The 19,373-nt window shown below is 35.7% G+C and overlaps 1 protein-coding gene across 1 annotated transcript in view; it reads right to left on the reverse strand.

Moving 5' to 3' along the window:
- The window catches only part of MEOX2 (mesenchyme homeobox 2), a 52,844-nt gene that overhangs the window by 14,830 nt on the left and 18,641 nt on the right, over positions 1-19,373 (reverse strand). The window lies entirely within an intron of this gene.

Genomic DNA, 19,373 nt, shown 5'->3' on the forward strand with positions numbered 1-19,373 from the left:
GTATCAGTATAGGAAAATTACTGCCTCCAAAGCTCATTACTTAAGGAATACTTTGGTCAAAATCAGAGGAGCTTTGCTGAAAGTTTCATTATCACTGTCATAATTCCTTTTACTCTCAGAAACAGGTATATTTGGTCCTGACCCAAACTACTGAACTCAGTAACTCAGTGACAGCCATTCTATTGCTGTCAGTGAAGTCACGTTAAATAAATAAATGTTCAGACCATTAGGAAAAAAAAAAAAAAAAAAAAAGAGTGGAAAGAAAAAACAAGGAAAGAAGAAGAAAAAAAGACCAGACATTTGTATGTTTGGGTATGATACGCCGCCTATAAATCCAAAATTAGCAGGAGATCATTACAAGTATCATTAGTCAAATTCTGGCCTCACGAACCATCTTAAAAATGTCACAGATTAATTCACACTTCAGCTGCTGATTTAAATAGAAACGTGCATCAACATCCAAATGAACTGGCTCGCAAAAAAATCACTCCCTGGGACTCTGTGTCAGATGAATCATCAGCATGCCTGAGCCTGTCCAACTGGCCAGTGAGTCTGGTTTCAAATCTACTTTCTATAAAGGTATAAGAATGTTTTCACTTTTTGTCAGTCACTCTGTTACTTGGAAGGGAACTTTGGGGTTTTTTGGGGTTTTTTTTATGAGAGCTGTTAATTCTTGACTCAACGGTATAGTCAATAAATTTAAATATTTTAAAGCTAATGGCTGCATATCACCAAACCTCTGCTTTTGCTGACATGACACACAGAACTTTGCTTCAAGTGTGAAGTGTAGTGCTGGCTGTCTGACTGAGGGCATGTACCAAAGTTGTTATGTGTATCTGGGAGTTGTTCAGCCACAAGTGGAGTAGGGATTTCCTAGGGTAGGACCACATTAGATGGCAGGCCCATTGACAATAGTGTGGGGCCAAGGTCTATTTCCAAACTCAACATAGAAAACTTGATATTTCAAAACTACTTTACACCTAGAAATTCACATTTCTTCTTTTATACTAGTAGGCAAACTAGAGTCACTGTAACTTCTCTCCACGTTTTTCTGTTTCAGGAACATGCGCATTGGTTTTTTTCCTTTAAATTTCTCTGTCTGCTATCCCATTATAAGGTCCAAATACTAGTAGATCACCTGAATTTAAATACTTAAACCTGTATATCCCCATTCCATTGAATCACTGAAGAGAGATACCTAAATCATTATTCTTGCCATTTTGGATTACCATTCTTATACTGCCAGATATGTTTCATGCAGGTTTGAAAGCAGATGGGTGTGCATAGTCATTATGTGCTGCATGACACAGAAATTAATTTTATGCAAGTAATTTCTAAAGTCCTCTTATAACTGTCCTGGTCACCCTGTGCCTGTGTGAGGCCATGAGCCAAGAAGTCTTCCCATGTCAGTACTTGCTGTAAGAAAGATCCATGGCTCACTGCTTTTCAGACTGGAGGTTGTGTCCTTAAATAAAAGTAATGTACCTACATATGACACTGATAACCATAGCAAAAATTAAATACTAGAAATGAAGACATTAGTCTGGATACACAACAGAAAGAGGGGTCAAGGCTATAAAACCTTGGTAGCTACTTCTATTGTGAATATTTGAAGGAAAAAAATTAAGGAATACTGATCCAAATGTCTCCCAGGAAGATACTGATCTCTGTAAGTGACTGAGACTGGTAACATGAGCAATTTTTGCAAGCAGATGGTTCCATGAGGAAAATGGTTTTGCTGTACAGCAGCAAATGGTTTTTCATAATATTCAGAGACAATGGTTCCTGGGATACTGAAAAGGGAAGAGGAGGAATACTGGGATAAGGAAAGGGAAATATAACTGCACAGGTAACATATGTCCATCATCTTTGACAACAGACAGGATTCAAAACTGCTATCAAGGTTAGCCCACACTGAACCTGTGCAAATATAAGCATTCTTGGACTATTGGTTATTTAAACATTTCTTCCATTGCTGGATACTACCTTTAATTCAATGCTGGATTCTAAATGCCTGACAGCCATAGTTTTGTCAGCAGTAAGATTCCACCAGCAGACTGACACAGTGGAAAAGTTGCAGGGTTTTATTTGTTTTTGAGAATATCATTGATTGGATTTGTAATAGTTGAAATACACTAAAAATCACATGGTATATTCAAACACTGCTGAGAGCAGTGGGACAGGTACAGAGTTTACTCCCTCTCAATACTGAGGTAAATGCAACAGAGCAACTGGAATCCCAGGAAATCTGTTTCAACAAAAATATGGCCAGCAAGACAATGGTATTTTGCTTAATGCATTTGAGATATTGAAAATATATCTAAAAAGAGACTTAAATGGACACTAGTTAAGTGATTATGAGTCTCTTGCTGTCATCTGACCTGTTTGCTGCAGTGTTGCTGTGGTTCATGGACAGTTGCCTTTTATGTCCTATTGATCTTGTACTGCTTGGAATTTTAGTTTTAAAATTTGGGGTTGTTTTAATTTCCAAGGAGAAAGAATCTAGGTTTACTAATAGGTTGTTGTTTTTTTAACAGTCTCTATAAAGCCAAGATTGGGAACTCCCATCTCTTTCTGACCTTCAGGACTCTGTTCATATCACCTGACTAGCTTTTCTTCGGTGGAAAATGGGTGGGAGACTTGGAAGAGATTCTTGGCAGAACTCACATCAGCCTACATCTGGTTTGCAGCTGTTGCAACTAAGGCAAGAAAAAGGTCCCAAGAACCTTAGTTTTCTTCTACTGGCTACATCTTATGCCAAGTGGTAGGTGTAGAGGCAGAGAACAAAGCCTAGGGGGAACTCAGTTAGACTACTTGCCTCTCAAAAGGCACACATAAAATACATACAGATGGTACTAACCACTTGATGAAAAATACAGTAATCTATATTGTCTGTCTTCCGCCTTCTGCCAGACAAATTCTGGCACACTTTCAGAAGATGTAGCCTACATGCAGGTATTTGTACCTTATCAGTCTCTCTTTTGGAAACCTTTGTTCTTTAGATGTCAAGTAATGTAGGCAGTTAAACACTGCTTTGAGGGATGCAGGTCATGCCTTTTCTTAGAACTGTTTTTATCACTTTTCAAAAACTCCAGGCAGCATCTTTAATATCTCCTGTTAGACAAAAATACTTGTTGGTAACTGATGTAAGAAGGTACTGTTTGGAAAGACATTCAGAGTTATAAATGGCAGTTCCACAAATCTTTGAAGACTAAGATTTTTGCCAAATTTAATAACAGCTCAAGATTTATTTTTTAAAAAATAATTCCTAATCACACTCTTCCCCACCCTCAAAAGTTACTTCTGCTTTACTTTAAGGAATGGTTTATTCTTAATCCAAACATTTGTATTATCCCAGCAGAGTTTCTGTTTCCTTCTCTTTACATCAAGAGCTGAAGCATGCCAAGCAAACACAGGATCAAACTCCTATGTGTAGAATATGAACAGTGATAATTTTGATGTTTTTACTTCTGATACATGCCTAAGGAAAAAAAAAAAAGACTGATTACAGAACATGGAAAGAGACTGGTGGGGATATTTATGTTACAGAGATCTGCTAGTAACCAGGTAGGGTCAGAATCAAAGGTAAAATTTGTAAGAAGCACCTATTTTTTTCCTTGTATTAGTTCAACAGCTGACATACCTTCATTTCTCAGACAGAAATGAACATTCAGTTAATACCGGTAATGTAAATCCCCCGGTAAAAATTTTCAAAAATAAATCAGTGCTAGTGTTCTATTGGTAGTTACAAAAGGTTACCAGATCCTCATATCCACACTGAGAGTGAGTAGTGACAATAACCACTAATGATTTTTGACAAAAAGGCCGTAAGAATTTCGCCTTTATTGCTCAATATTCAGGTTTTCAACTTTCACTAACAGTTTCCAGCACTTACCCTTGAAAAACCCCCAGCACTAGCAAACAATTTCTAAATTTATTTCACTATTAATTTATAGTGAAATTGGATCATTTATATGTCCTTAATTGCATATCTTCCTATAAATTATGATCAAGTCTTTGCAGAAAACAACTACTACATAGGTATCTACTTTGAAATGAAGCAATCTATGCAAATATTAAAAGCAAAAATCTTGCTACTTCTGAGTATTTTAATGTTTTTTGAAAGACTATTTCTTTCAAACATAAATCTTTGACATTTGTTTAAATAAGTAATATGTAACAAAACCTTCTAAAAATCAAAAGAACACAATAATGATATGTGATTCAAGTCAAAATGCTTGCTTACTTTTCTTTTTTCTTTTAAGATATGAGCAATATGAACTAAGAGAAAATTAGCAAGGAGATGGTGCAAAGGTGTCCATATGGTTCCTATTTTTTTGCCAGAAACTACATGTGAGAGCAAGATTTACCAAGAAACAGTCACCTTCAGACATTTTTGACATTTAATACAGAATATTAAGTTTTTATATGACTTTTTTTTTCTAAATTTTCAATTCAAAGATGCTCCGAATTAATATGAAAACTTACCCTGTATCCAAAACACTGCTTTTTGCTTTGCAGGTTCATAAGTTAAACCTTTACTCCCTACTTTTGTGTATAATCTTTGTACAGAAGAAAAAATAAGTCTATGTATCTATGTTTACTTTCATGCATCTACTCTTATTTGCACAAAATTTTGCAGACTTTATTAATCTATTTTTGTTTCATAATTTCCTTTCTCTTCACAGTCATTTAAATAATGTTCTTAAAAGACCTTGCCTAGTGAAAAAGTATACTTCCAAATCACTGAACACCTTCAGTCTGAGTGACTCTTTTGAGAATGTTATTAAAAGTATTTCAGGAGCTGCAATTCACTAAATATTGGAACAGACAACATCATCATTTCCATAATTCACAACTCTGCATGTACAAATGGGCAAAACTGCACAGTAGCACAAGTACGATGTCAAAACTACATGAATCCTTCTTTTCAGTCTAAGGAAAGCAAACTTTTGTTTGCTTATTGAGTTAATGCTTTCTAACAGTCTGTGACAATTAACAATTTAAAACAGCCTCATATCCACACCCAAAGAAAACACTGACCTGGCACAGCAAAACCTGTGGGTATTCTGAAACACACTATATACTGTCCTAAACCATTACCTACTGGCTGTTGCTGCCAACATTTTGTTATTATTGCCTTCTGAAAATAAAAGTCTAGGAATTATAATGCAGTATCGGAAACATTGATTCATAACACTGTAGCAGCTAATGCTGCCGGTTCTTGAAGACAACTCTGCTTGAAAAGACATTCTTCTACCTTCTAACCATATAGCATATACAGGTGACTGCTTCTTCCAGCCGTGCAGATATGGAAGACAACATATGTTTTATCTCATGTGAGTAAGAATAGTAGTGATCTAGTGAGTAGATCTTCGTGTGGGAGACACTAATCTCTGTCCAAAATGTGTATATAATCACAGCTTCTCATAGGAAAGGAGACACAGGATTTCTCTGAAAATAACTTTACAAGCTGCATTTTAATATGACATTTTATCCACCTGATTGACAATTGCCATTTGCAGGTACATTCTGCAGATACATCTCTTACATGCAGCAACAAATAACATGTGCTGTTTTTTTTGGCTTTTTACCAAATGAGTTTTATAACTTGCTCTCATGCAGAGGAGCTTCATTAAATGATGTTGAGACCTATCAAGTCCATCTCCCCAATAATTAGGAGTGAATCTTCCAGAGTAATACCTGACCTATAAAATTAAACCAAAAGATTTTCCATACAGGAGCTTCTTAGAACAAATATCAACAAGTGAAGAAAACATTAGTTGAGATAGAAGTTTATATAATTTCTCTTTCCAACCAAGAGGAAGAGACTAACCAAACCCAGACCAACCAAACCCAGCCCAAACACTGTGCATACCTCAGTCATCATGGTTCTCATCATTCTGGTGAAAGTTCTTCCCTGGAGAGGAGCTGTATCAGAACTCCAAGGAGGCATTAAAAGATTACTTTTGGCGCTACATTATTTTATCAAAATTATACTTGGGAAAAATTTACTTGGGAAAATAGGTCTTCTTTGCCAAGATGGTATTTGAAAGATCTAAAGTACTACAAACTGTAGGGAAGTGCTTGAGAAGAGAAATGAGTGTAAGACAACACAACTTAGATAATCCCCTCTCAATAAGTCGTATCTCCCTAAAATCATAGGTTGTAGTTTTTACTTTAGCTTTGCAAATCAGAGACCCTTGTCCTGCCAGAAATACTAAGCAGTGTCCTGGGACTCAGGTTAAACAGAAAGCCATATATAACTTACATCTAAAAAAAAAAAGGAAACCTTTTTAAAGGAAAAATACTTAAGTGATATTGCCAGCAAAAATTGAGATGTGGGTAAGGAATACAAAAACTGTTGCAGCGACTTGCTGCTGAGAAAGTCACCAGTAATATACCAGAATATACCAGTATGCTTCCTGTATGTGCTACCTAGAATTTAAACATCATCAAAATAGATACATTATTTTTTTTCTCTGCAAAGCCAGACTGCCACTGTTAATGTATTAGAATCCAAATCACAGCAGGATAGGAACATACATGAAGTGATGCATTTTACAAACCTTTTTTTCTGTAGTAACTTCTTTATATAAATGGCCATTAGTTTTATGTGCTTTCACATTGGCATTAAAAGTCCCTTATATTTAAGCAGCAGTACATTCCAATGCAAAACTAGCCATGTTTGCTTCCCAAATAGCAGCCAGCACTTGATAATAATTCTGTTGCTTGGAAAGTGCAGACCTTGTGGATACTATTCTTTGAATCAGTGAGTAAAGCATTTTTAATGTGGTTACTTAGTTACTCCATGGAAAGCTGTCAATTCTTTAATTTTCTGCTACCATTATAATAAATCTGCATTGTGAAATTCCAAACATACTTCTGATAAACAATTGTATTTTACCTATAAGCAAACAGGCTTCAATTTTTTTTTATACACTATTCACATTATCCATAGTTTGCAGAAATCCAGGTGCAATTTGATTACAGGCTTCACCAAGTATATAGCCTAGAGATCTTTGAGATCTTTCTTCCAAAGTTGATGTGCTCGAGATAGGCGGTGCCATTGCCTCCACTCCTTCCTCACACACAAGACCTTACATTAGAAAAAATAAAAACCAGAATTTTTAGTAATTCTTGTAGGTCTTGCAACAGACCTCATCATTATGCCACAATATGTACCTTCACTAGAGCAAATGCCCTAGAAAAACTGCCCTAGTGCCATCTAGGCCAGTTTCTTAGGATAGGCCAAGTTCTTCCCCAAATTACAGTGAGCAAAGTGGAGAAGCTCAAGAATTTCAGTGGAATTTCTTCTCAACCACAAGGGTATCGGAGTTGGTTTTGCTCCCATTGAAAGTACCAGTTTACTTTGTGTAAGATCATGAGAAATCTTGAGTTGAATAAAGAAGAGTATTTTCTTAGGCTCCTTTATATATATTTTTTTAAAATATACAGGCAGAACTTACAGTCAAAATTATGCTGAATTATAAGTTTGCTTTTTAAAAAAGTGTATTGCAATTGCATAATCTCCTGTTTGAATAAAAAAATACGGACTTTACACATAAGCCAAAAAATAAAGCATTTTAGTTTTCCATACTTAGCAATAAAAGTTGAAACACTTTGCAGCAGTTTAATACAGACTCTTGAGGGCTCCGTATTGCCTAATTCACTCATCTTTTCAAAGCTTCAGGATACAGTTACACAAAGGAAAATATAAATCGGTACCAACAATTCCACTTTAACTCTTTCTAAGAATTATTTTGCTGCTACAGGAAACAGGAAGCCATTTCACAGTGGTATTTTTAATGTAATTCTTCCACGTGTGTTACACTAGCTAATTTTTTTTCCCCATTCATCACGAAACAGATTTATTTGGGACCCCTTAGTGATGTAGTGAAAATTTTATATATGTTGAACATATGACAGAAAAAAACCAGTGTCTGGAGCAAATCTAACATCCAATACTTCTGTTTAATCCTATGTTAGTGTGCCCTTTCTCCTTTTTTTTTTTTAAATTCAGTCTGCTTGAAATGTTTTTCTAAAACCTGTCCTTTTTAAACACCCATATCTGGCCTCTAAAGTATGTGTAGCACCTTGCAGAGCTGCAGGATCACAAATCACCTTCCATTTCGCAGTCTTGATGAGTGTCACAAACCCCACATGCAATTCCATGTGGTCATTCTCTGCCTTAGTGGCTGTCCCTAGTGGACATGGCTCAGCTAGTGTGGCATTACAGCTTTCAGCATGAGGCACAAATGTAATCTCTGTCTGGGTCTCTAAGAAATATAGATTTCTGTGCAAATGTATTTGCCTGCATATGTTTTAGTGACATGTTTTGTAAATCTTATTATCCCTCAGAAAGCATTAAAATGAAACCAACAGGTCCAGCTGTGCTCATAACCCACCTGAGCAGATATCCAGACTTTTTTCAAAACAGAAAAACACACACACACACACACATACAAACTCGTACCCAATAGGGTTGCTTTTCTGGGTGTCTTCTGTTATTTCATTCACAGTTTACTTTACAGCACTGTGCTGAAGTATAACACTAACTATAAAACTGGAAAAACAGTGAAAAGTACTTTCCCACATACAATTAAATGGAATTACCTGTCTTTCAGGGAAAGCCAAAACAAAAAGTGTTGTAAAATAAAATTTTCAGATGCTTTACCTATTTATACCACTGGCTTTCAGGCCAACCATGTAAGTTTCATTTTTCACTTAAAACTCTTACTGTCTGTTAATATGAGATAAAAATCCTCCTAATGACTGCTTTGGAAGTTCTGAATATCAGCTGGTTTTGACTTACCCTAATAGTTCCCCTATTTAGCACCATGCCACATTTTCCTTTATTTTTGTTTTCTCGAATAATTATCGTAAATGGCAGAAACTATTATAAGCACCCAAGGGATTTGTCATGTTTGATGCTAACACAATTTCATTTTCATCCTATAGTACAGCATAGTTATAGTTAAGGATGGAAAAATGCTCACATAATTAAACTGAAAACCCAAAATACTTCTCTAGATAGTATATTGGGTGAAGGAAATAAATCTGTAAAAGAAATAAAGTCTAGCTAATAATTCAGGTTTAAATTTTCTTCTAGATATATTTTACTAAATATTTTACAGTCTGGGGGGTCTTTTTGATGACTAATTTTTCTTGATTGCTAACTATCAACTTACATAGTTAAAACCTGTGATTCATAAATGAAAGCTTTGGCAGAGTACAATTTAAAAAATCCTTCAACTTCCATGTGAGCAAAAAGATGTAGTGTAATTTTTGGAGGCCTTCCTGTATTTTAAGATTAGTGTGCAAAAAAATACTATATATCCAAAAGGGGAAGTTATTTCAAGTATGGGTTCAAGAACAGTTTTTGAAATGGCAAAATTTTAATGCCATACTTGTACTATTCCTTTTTATGTTGTATAGTGAGACTATAGTTATAGTAATTGAAAATTATAAACCTTCTTTTACCTTTAAAAATGGTCTGCTACTTACAAAGGAGTTGATATTCCCTATAAAGTCTTAATTCTTCATTTAGAAAATACAGTAACAAAGGACTGATTGTGCAAACATGCCAGTGTGTACATAAAGTTCTGGTCTCAAGTGAGCCCATTGAGAAGAAATATGCTAAGAAAAAGAAAAGAAACCCCCACAACCCAAAAGCACCCAATAATTAAACCCCATGTCCACAGCATTTTATTCAAATTATAAAGTAATTTTTTTCTCCAGCTTTATTTCTAACTCCTTATCGGTAATGCAAAGTCTTTCTGTGATCACTAAACTCATACAAAAGTAAAAACTTTTAAAACTTTTGTTTTCTCCAGTCAGGGAAACCATTTGGCAGACAAATGTTAAATAATAGGGCCTGTCTCTTCCATCACTCACCTCCCACAGCTTGCTGCCTACAAGCTGGAGAATAAAGGCCCTCCTGCTAAAGTACTGTGCTAATGAAATATTCTGACAGTGCATGTCAAAGCCTAGTAAATCCTATATATTTTTTACAATCCTATACAGTATATGTTTTACTCTTCTCAAAAAAGCTAATTTTAAATACGTAGCTCTAATGGGATAACAAAATTTAAAAACATTGATAAATATTGAAGATAAAAGTTGGATAGGTATAATGTTTTTTCTTCATCCTAGAAGTTGTAACACCAAAAACAAATTAAGAGGTCATTTAATTGTACAATTAAAACATTTCAAATCAGTACCCACATTCTTTAATGTGATCAGTTGTTACATCCTGTAATGATTGGCAGCTGGAGGTAACACATTGTCCAGCCTTTTGACTGTCATAAGTATTGAACTACAACTTTCTAAGACATTAAAATTGATGTTACATTTCTTTGCTCTTCTTCCAACCCCAACCATGGTTGGGTTTCTGCAGTAAGAGAGACACAGTACTTGAGATTATCAGATCCCAGAAACAGGGGAAAAATGTCGATAAAATTATTAGCATACCTACTTGAGGGATGGAGGCATACACACTAAAAAGCAGAGGCTCAAAGCAACAATGAAATCCCAGTATGTATACCGGTAACCAGCAATTCCAGGGCTGGGCTTCATGCAACAGTAACGCATTCTGCATTTGCCCGTGCTAACAGGGTGAAGAGGGTGGTTCATAAATCTGCCTCTAAACCTCAAAAAAACCTCCTGAACTCTGGTCTGGCATCTTTGAAAAACAGTATGTAGCAGCATTCAAATTCAAGAGGAATCCATAGAAGTAGAATAAAGGTCTGAAGCTTTAAAAAAAAAAAAAAAAAAAAAAAAAAGAGTTATAGCAGTTAGGCACAAGCCCTGGGGCGTTAATCCTTTCAGCATAAAACTTTGTTTCATCTACTTTTAAACTACTCAGTCATGGAAATTCCACCCAACTGAATAAAATTATTGGATATTACACTATTTTTATCAAGGGTATCTTATTTTAAAATTGCACATCTTTGAAAGACCATTTCCAATCTTTTTTTACACATTAATAGCCACCCTAAATATGGGCCTCTTGCTTTTGCTGCTCAGGATCTGGAGGCAAAGGGGACACCTACAGACAAGGGACTGTTTGCTTCTCATAACCACCCCTGCAATGTACTGGCTGATAGTTTCTATTGATGCAAAACAAAACCTGAACCATCTGATCTCAACTGTCTGTTTCATGACAAAGTGTCAAAAGGCAGCTGTAAAGTGTTGAACAACTTCATTCCCTCTCTTACCCACTGTTCTGCTTAGAGCTCCTTAGCACCACAGCACATTTAGGATTCATCTGCTTGCTGTTTGGCTATTTAAAGTGTTCAACTGGCATAACTTGCATCTCCCTTCCTTTCTGCATTCCCTAGTGACTCCAGTCAGTAGAACAAATGTCACTAAGGCTTGGAGTTATCGTAGAGGCTGGATTGAGCATGCTCTGGTACAGCACAGCCCTACAAATATGTTTTTTGTTGAATAACTGCACTGGTTGTTTCACATTGTTGTGATGTTTTCCAGGGGATTTATAGGCCTCTAGGGCACTGAAAACATGGAGCAATGTCTACTCTCACAGATATAAACATTGGTTTGAGTAAATAGTTAATTTTTGCTGGTGTTAGAGCATTTGGCAGATGTTCATAGTCATAAACAAGAATTCTCCATCTTTCAAAACAGAAAGAAAAATTGGATATTGACTTTCTCTATCATCCAAAAATCCAGCCTTCTCCTTAAGCAAAATTGGATCCAGTTCAGTTCACAAATCTGAGTCAAAAATCAAAAGGAAGGGAAGTTAAAATGTTGGTCTGTTATGGTTATAACTATGCTGAACTCATATGAAAATCAAATACCATAACATGCTGATACATCTGATGTTTTTATGCAAGACTGCCTTGTTTCCATTAAACAGCAAAAAGGCAGCTACTGTTTAACTGATGAAAACTGATGGAAAATCCTCATTACTATATAAACAGTGGTATAAGCATAAAAAGTGTTTAGTTTATGCATCTGTGCATTTAGCTGAACATTAAGCTTTTTCTAAACAAAATTTGGTGCCTTCCTTCTCTCATATATTTTCACTTTCTTTTTGAAAGCAGGAAATCTGTGTCTTCTCATGCCTTGAAATATAGACAAACAAAAAAAATCAATTATTTTTGTATTATGTATCATTTTTTGTCAACTAACCCACCAGAAAAACCATGTACACTGATTCTAGAATTGTAGTTTTACTTTAAAGTCTGACTTCTCTCTATTTTTTGTTGATTTTTTGGTTTGGTTTGGTTTATTTTGGGTTTTTTGTTTGTTGGTTTTGGTTTTTGGGTTTTTATTTTGTTTTTCTTTTTTTTCCTTTATTTACAAGGGAGACTTGGGTCTACTGTCACCCTAAAAGACCTCATTGGCTACATCATTTAGTTACTCTGCTTTGGGGTTTGGACTGCTTACTTATTTGGTGTTACTCAAAAATGCACAAATGAACCTGTTTTTCAATGATGGCTTCCATCCCTAGTTCAGCTCTTTAAAACTGATCTAGTCCTTATTAAAAATTTTAGTATCAACTTGTTTCTTTCTTCACTCATTCTCATTATGACAGCCCAGTAAGCCCTTGACATAATAAAAGTTGTCTTGAGTCAACTGCCATGCAAGCTAATCTTCAGTTTTGTGGACAAAATGAGAATACATCTATACAGACAAGACTGAGAACATCAAAAAACCACCAGTCATTCCTTCTTGGATTGCACCAATAATGACCAGATAAGAAGTTCAAATTAAATATCCTTCAACAGGACATTAATTTACCCATAACTTAACATGCAGGCCAAATACGATTATTTGTGTGGATGGTGTCCTGTTTGTAAAGAGAACCTGCCCTTCACAAACTATGGAATAGATCCACACTACAGGTAATAGGAGCTCATTTCAGACAGTTTGTTACTACTTGAAAATATTCATCCTTAATTCTGAGAGAAGGGGCTTTATCAGGACCCTCATGCATGACCCTACTAAGACTTAAAGGGAAGTAAATTAATAATTTTCTTTTTTTATACTATGACTTGGAAAAGACAGCAAGTCAATCAAAGACTGAAGCTAGAAATGCTAGTTCCCTAGGTAGGAGGACATTTTTTTTTGTTTCAAAAACTGTAGAAAGAACCCAGAAGCTCTTTTTTTGAATAAAGACTATATGCCCATGTATGAGACAAAGTTCCAAATATATTATTCTTTTGCATTAGTGCAGCAGTGGTGCTTAAAGGGCTACCTCATTGTACTGGACACTGCATGCTATCAAAGGAAAGTCCATGCTCCCAGGAGCTCACAATACATTTATCATATGCTGCACCTCACTTCTCCATGGTGGTAACAAACACATGGAAGTTCATCAGTGTATCCTTGCTGTTATCCGCCTGGGCATTATACCAGAGAAGGCTTTAGGGAGAGATGGAAAATCTCACAACCTCCTTCAATTTATTCTCACAAGTCATCAACAGCAGTTCCCATCTTGGAAAAGACTTTGATTCTTGTTCAAGAAAGGTGTGGCAATACTGACCAATTTTTTTATAATTACAGACTGCTTTACATATAAATAGTATTGGACAAAATTCCCATTTTAAATAACAGTTCATGAGAAAAAAAAGGGCAAAGAAGATTCAGATTGTGCATGATTCAGATTGTACTGACAGGGCATAAGATGACGTTCATGTCTCATCCCACTGAGGCACAACTACAGAAGCAACAGCAGCACAGTCTGTTTCTCCATGTCAGTCAACATGTTTTTCTCAAGTGGTCTGATTCTAAAATTTCCTGCAGTATGCTTATGACCAAAAAAAGTGTGTATTTTTCTCAAAAGTTGAGGGAAACTAAAGAATCATAGGAAAAGGTCAAAATATGCAATATCCTCAGACTTAGGTTCAGCAAAAGCCTAAGAAAAGGAAACATGCTAAGGTCTAAACCTAGAATAAAAGAGGGCAAAAGCAACATGAATACAATATATAGTCCTTAGCAAACCTTTGTAGACGTCTCCAAGAAGTGTGCAAACCTTTTGTGAGAGCTATGTCAATAGATACCCAGATCTGCTGAGCTACATTGTAATTTAACAGCTAAAAGCAGCGGTTTTTGTAGGTATAATCAGAGTGTCTTCTACATGACAAATTGCTATTATGCAATATGGGTATGATATATTCCTTTCATGAACTCTAAGAATTTAAACAGATGAAGAGATCATTATAGCCTGAAATCTGACTTAATAAACCAGAAATATATTTAAGAAGCAGAAATAACAATTATCCAAAGATGGTTCCAGAGTGGCAGCAATTTCTGAAATTATACAGGTATACAGGTATTATATGCAAGATAACCATTTGTCAGTAAGATAACTAGGAAAATCAGACATTTATTTTTAGGCAATTCATATGTCAAGTTGCCAAGGAGTAAGATCACAGATCAATTTTTAGATTTTTACCTTCCTAAGTATATTGAGAAGTATTGAGGTATTTTGAAATTCCCTTTGCACACAGGAGATGTTTAAGGGAATCAAAATAATTTTTAAACTTGACAAAAGAACACACATAGTGTACGAAGTTCATTACCTCAAATCCAGTTCTGAAAACCTGTTTACAAGTCACAATTCCACAGAGAACAAATGTAGGATATGAACAATAAGTTGTTCCACACCTCCCAGTGTATAAGAAAGGAAAGTAGAAGAAAGTGCTCAGAAAAGTACATTGCATTTTGTACCCATTTTTCTAAGGAAAATTACTTTTGATGAAACAAAGTACTGTTCCGTTTTAGTAATTTCTCTACATCTTCTGCTGCTACTGATCATAAAATGTACCTATCCCATTTTTACTGGTTATTACAGAATTTTCTCTCAGATACAGAACCTTGTGAATCATTATGAGTACAATGTTCTGGACTATCCATACCATTCTTTTCTCATTCAGTATTCAATATTTCTATTCAATATTTCTAAAAAAGCAGTTAGGAAGCAGTAAGGCAATAATGTTGAAGTGTCAAAAATTATGTTGAGCTCCTCATTTGCTCTAAATCAATATTAAGAAAAATGTAGGAAATGGCAACGTTCTATCCGGTGCAAGTCATCACTCGGACAAAGCATAGCTGACTCTAGACAAGACCAAAGTACTTGTCTGAAATGCATCCTTCTCTCTGAATGCCTTCCACCTCACTCCCCCTCCTCCTGATGTTAAGATGTGCAGGCAGATGCCCTTGTCACTGTCTAGCCCCTGTGTATTTGCTTGGATTGATGCTCACTGTGCTTAACTCTCTCTCCAGATGATGGAGATTATGTCTTGTCCTACCCGAAACAAAGCAGGCACCAATGAGCAGAATTTGCTAACTGATGTAATGCATATGCAGGTATTAAGTCATGCATCCTCAAAAAAAAAAAAATGAGTTGCTACATAAACACTCAAGTAATCTGCTTAGCGTGAAGATTCACATGACCACTTTCCTTTCCTGCTCTGCACACCAGCTCCCCTTTGAAGTAAGGAGTCTGCCTCAAGGTCTCTCTCCAGCTGTTTAAAGACCTCAGCAGAAACAGAATAAGCAACCTGGCAGATTTTTCTCTCCAAGATAAGAGTTTTCCAAGACAACTGCTCTACTGAAACGATTCTAAAACTTAGGAGTGTGAGAGGTTCATAAATGCAGAGACAGGTCTTTTTTCCTGCTGACACTGAATCTCCATTCCCATAAAAGTGAATTCATAAGTTATAGGAGCAGACCAAAATCTCTCTTAACACTGATTTAATAAGTTATGCACATATACACAGCACAAAAAAAAAGGTCTATGTATTACATACAGGAAGAAGCTAATTCTTTTCTGCCATATTAGTATATGGAATTCATGAATATGACACCTTTCAGTTCTCATAAAGCATCTTAAAAACTGTTTATGATTTCAGTTCATCTCATTCTAGAAGTACTCAACCAGCAAAAATATAAACAGTGAACCAGCCTTGAAAAACCAACTGCAGTTTTTGTTTTGAACACCTGAACATTTTTGATGTTTACATAGAGTTCGTTCAATCATTCCAAACTTATGTTCTGTGTCTGGAGTAATTCTTAGGAAAGAATCACAGAATCACAGAATAATCTGAGGTGGAAGGGACCCACAATGTCCAACTCTTAAATGAATATGTCTTTTTGACTGGATTTATGCTGCCTGCACAATAGCTTTTTCAGGTCAATTTTTTCTGGAAGACAAAGTAAACAGGAAATTCACAACATTTAACTGTTACAAAACTAGCTATCAAAATAAAAACAGAAGTTTCAAAGTTATGAGTTCAGTATTACTTAAAATGGCTTGAAGATCCAATTTTAACGCTACTTCATCCAACTATTTTTGATCTGGAAATAAAATCTACTTCTTTATTACATTCGTTACAACTTCAGAGACTTTAATTGAATCAATAGAAAAGTGATCCCTTCCTTGCTCAGTAAAATGCAGAAACATTCTTTACAGTTGTTGTATAATTAATATTCCTTGAAGTGCCTGTAACATAGAGCTAAGTATTTAGTGGCCCTCAAATTTTCTTTCATCCTGTAACAAGGTGCTTTAGCAGTAACACTAATAAATCATCTAAGGACATAATCAAAGAATCCTTATGCAATTTCATTCATACCTCCCTTAGCTATAACTGAGTTTATTTAATCTCATGGGGGTTTTCCCATCACATTTTGCCTGTGATGCATCAAGATCTGAACAGTTGTGTAGTTTCAACAACAGGGCCTTTCCAGGGCTTAAAGCTACCAAAATCACTTTGGAAAAATCATCTGTAAGCACATTTTCAGTTTGCACATGGATTCATTTCAGAATATTTTGGCAATTGCAATTTGGAAAGCGATTCCATTTTTTAAAGGGAGTAGTATATTTTGTAGGAATTGAACTGTCATACAAATGGCAGACATACACATGCCTTTCTTTTGTCTTTTGCTTTTGTCTTGTTACTGATAAAAAGAGCCACATAGGATTAAACATGAGCTAGAAAATATATATGATCAACTGGAGCCCCAATTTTTTTCCAAAATCAGATTTAGTATCTGCCACTATAGCAAGTGCTATACTTCTTTTGGTGTAGATTTACACCATCTTACTATGGGTCTGGTTTATATCTCCCCATCATTAATGCAATCCATTGTCAATACAGACAAAAAAAATAAAGAAAAGATGAAGGGAAGCTCCATCCCACTATCACAGGAGGTTTTGTGATGAAGTAAGATCCTGGGTCAGGACAGGGTGTGGTGCTATACATCTCACTGGTTCCACACAGCATTTTATCTTCAATTCCTTTCAATACTTCAGTATATTACCACTAAGGAAAATAGAGACGCTTCAGCACTGTGCTGGGAACATGCAAACACTCGGTCCATGGCAGGAAAGGGACAGACGCTAGAATGGCTCCTTAAGTCACTCTTTTGTAACTTTTTTTTTAAATGACCATATTAACTCACAAAAATCACTATATGCTGAGAGCATCAGAAGGCAGTCTGAATACAGGAGTTAGAATAAGCTTTGGACAAGGTAGAACTGAAGCCTGTGGTTACACTTGAAGTAATTATAATAATAGTTTCTACTGTACTGTAAGTTCAAAATGTGAAGCATTAAGTTTGATAGCAATAAAAAGTAGAGTGGAAAAATAAGTAGTATAAAAGGAACATTAGTTTAAAAGGATTTGTTCATATAAGAGCAAATTTAATATTTTATTTATGGGACTAACAGAAAAAAAAAATACTGGCTGTGAATCCAAATCCAAGATAGAACTTTTACTGAGCATATAACACTGCTTTCCAACAATAACAGTATTCCAACAAAGAAAAAAAGTCACTGGAAATACTGATGTCAAAACTCTTAACAAGATTTAAATTATTTAAAAAATGGAATGGATAAAGAAATGTGAAAGGTTTTTCAATGCTATTTATAAACTACATTGTAAAACTGTCCCATTTAAAAATTCTCAGTTTCTGCTATGCCAGGGGTCCACTCCTATCAAAGATTCATTAGATTTTCCTGAAAATGTTGGCTTTCTTCTATTAGTGATTTTTCCTTCCATGATTTCACCTTCAATTAGAAGCTTCTTGTAGTTTTTATAGTCACAGATATTTGTACAAGTAGAATCAGTTTTTTATTGGGAAGAAAGCTTAAAGCTACTTTGCTGAAAGTAACTGCAAACTTTTAACAACAGCTTTTTTCTTCAATTTTATAACTAAGTAAACTGTGTTAGTTAAGTTAACCTAAAAATTAGTTACAGAAGCAAAAATCAATACTTTTTTTTTCCCTTCATAATGACCATACTTGCCTATCAGAAGCCTAACTTCCACAGCCTTTTTCAGCAGAAATAGACCACCAGCAAACAACTAGATCAATTTAAAGACTTTACTACCTTTCCAAGACTATTTTTTCACATTGAAAAGAGGTAGATGATAACACTTAAGCCACAGGTTGTTGGGAACAGAGACTGCAATGAAATAAATTCCAGCTCAAGAGTAAAGAAAAAGCAGATGCAAACTTACACATGAGAACACTAAAGGCAGTCAAGGCCCAGAGGGGTGACCAGTGGAATGAAACACCATGTGCAGCAAGCAGAGGACCATCTAGTTGAAAAATGGAGCATGGGAAGTGTGGAAGTCAGAAATATGGACCAGGAAAACAACAGCTAATGCAATGGATATCACAGACCTAGAAGAGTTTCCTGGACTCTTTCAAATTTCCTCTGTCCTTGTGAAACTGGCTTGCTTTAAGTAGTTTCCAAGAGCCTGCAATTCATTTCTTGGCTAGGCAAGCTTACTTTCACTGAACACAGTGATCTGAGGTTTGTTTGAATTCCTGCTCTGTGGAAATCTACTGTACTTTCTAGCAGGTGTGAGAACACTGAGGCTCCTTCAGTTGCAGCTCATTTCCACTTTCTAACTACTTTATCTCCATGGATGAAGCAAAAGTGACTTTTGTGTTTCCTGGCAGTCTGCTGCTTCAAAGAACCTTATAGTGATTTGTTTATTTCAGAGGAAATGGAGACCAGTCAGTGATGACAGATTTATTGGTTAAATGGACATCACAAAAAAAATTTCATGAAGCACAGGCTGGCTCTAGCCACACTGTGAGAACTCATAGTAAGGGGTGATGTGCATTCCAGGAGTCCAGTCCTATTTAATCCACTCCGCTCTAATCTGTACATTTATACTACACCTTTCACACAATTTCCGAGAGCTCTGTACAGAAATGTAATAACCACATATCCAACATATCCAGGTATGTTGATGGCCTACATTTAGGCTTGAAAATGCAGCAAAAGGAACCAGACTGTTGAATATCTCCTGGCAATGAGTCAGACAGTGACAGGCAAGAAAAAAATGGGTGCGCACTATCTTCCTATTACATCTCAAGATAGAAGAGAATT

The sequence above is a fragment of the Vidua macroura genome, chromosome 1 (genome assembly GCF_024509145.1).
Source record: "Vidua macroura isolate BioBank_ID:100142 chromosome 1, ASM2450914v1, whole genome shotgun sequence".
NCBI lineage: Eukaryota > Metazoa > Chordata > Aves > Passeriformes > Viduidae > Vidua > Vidua macroura.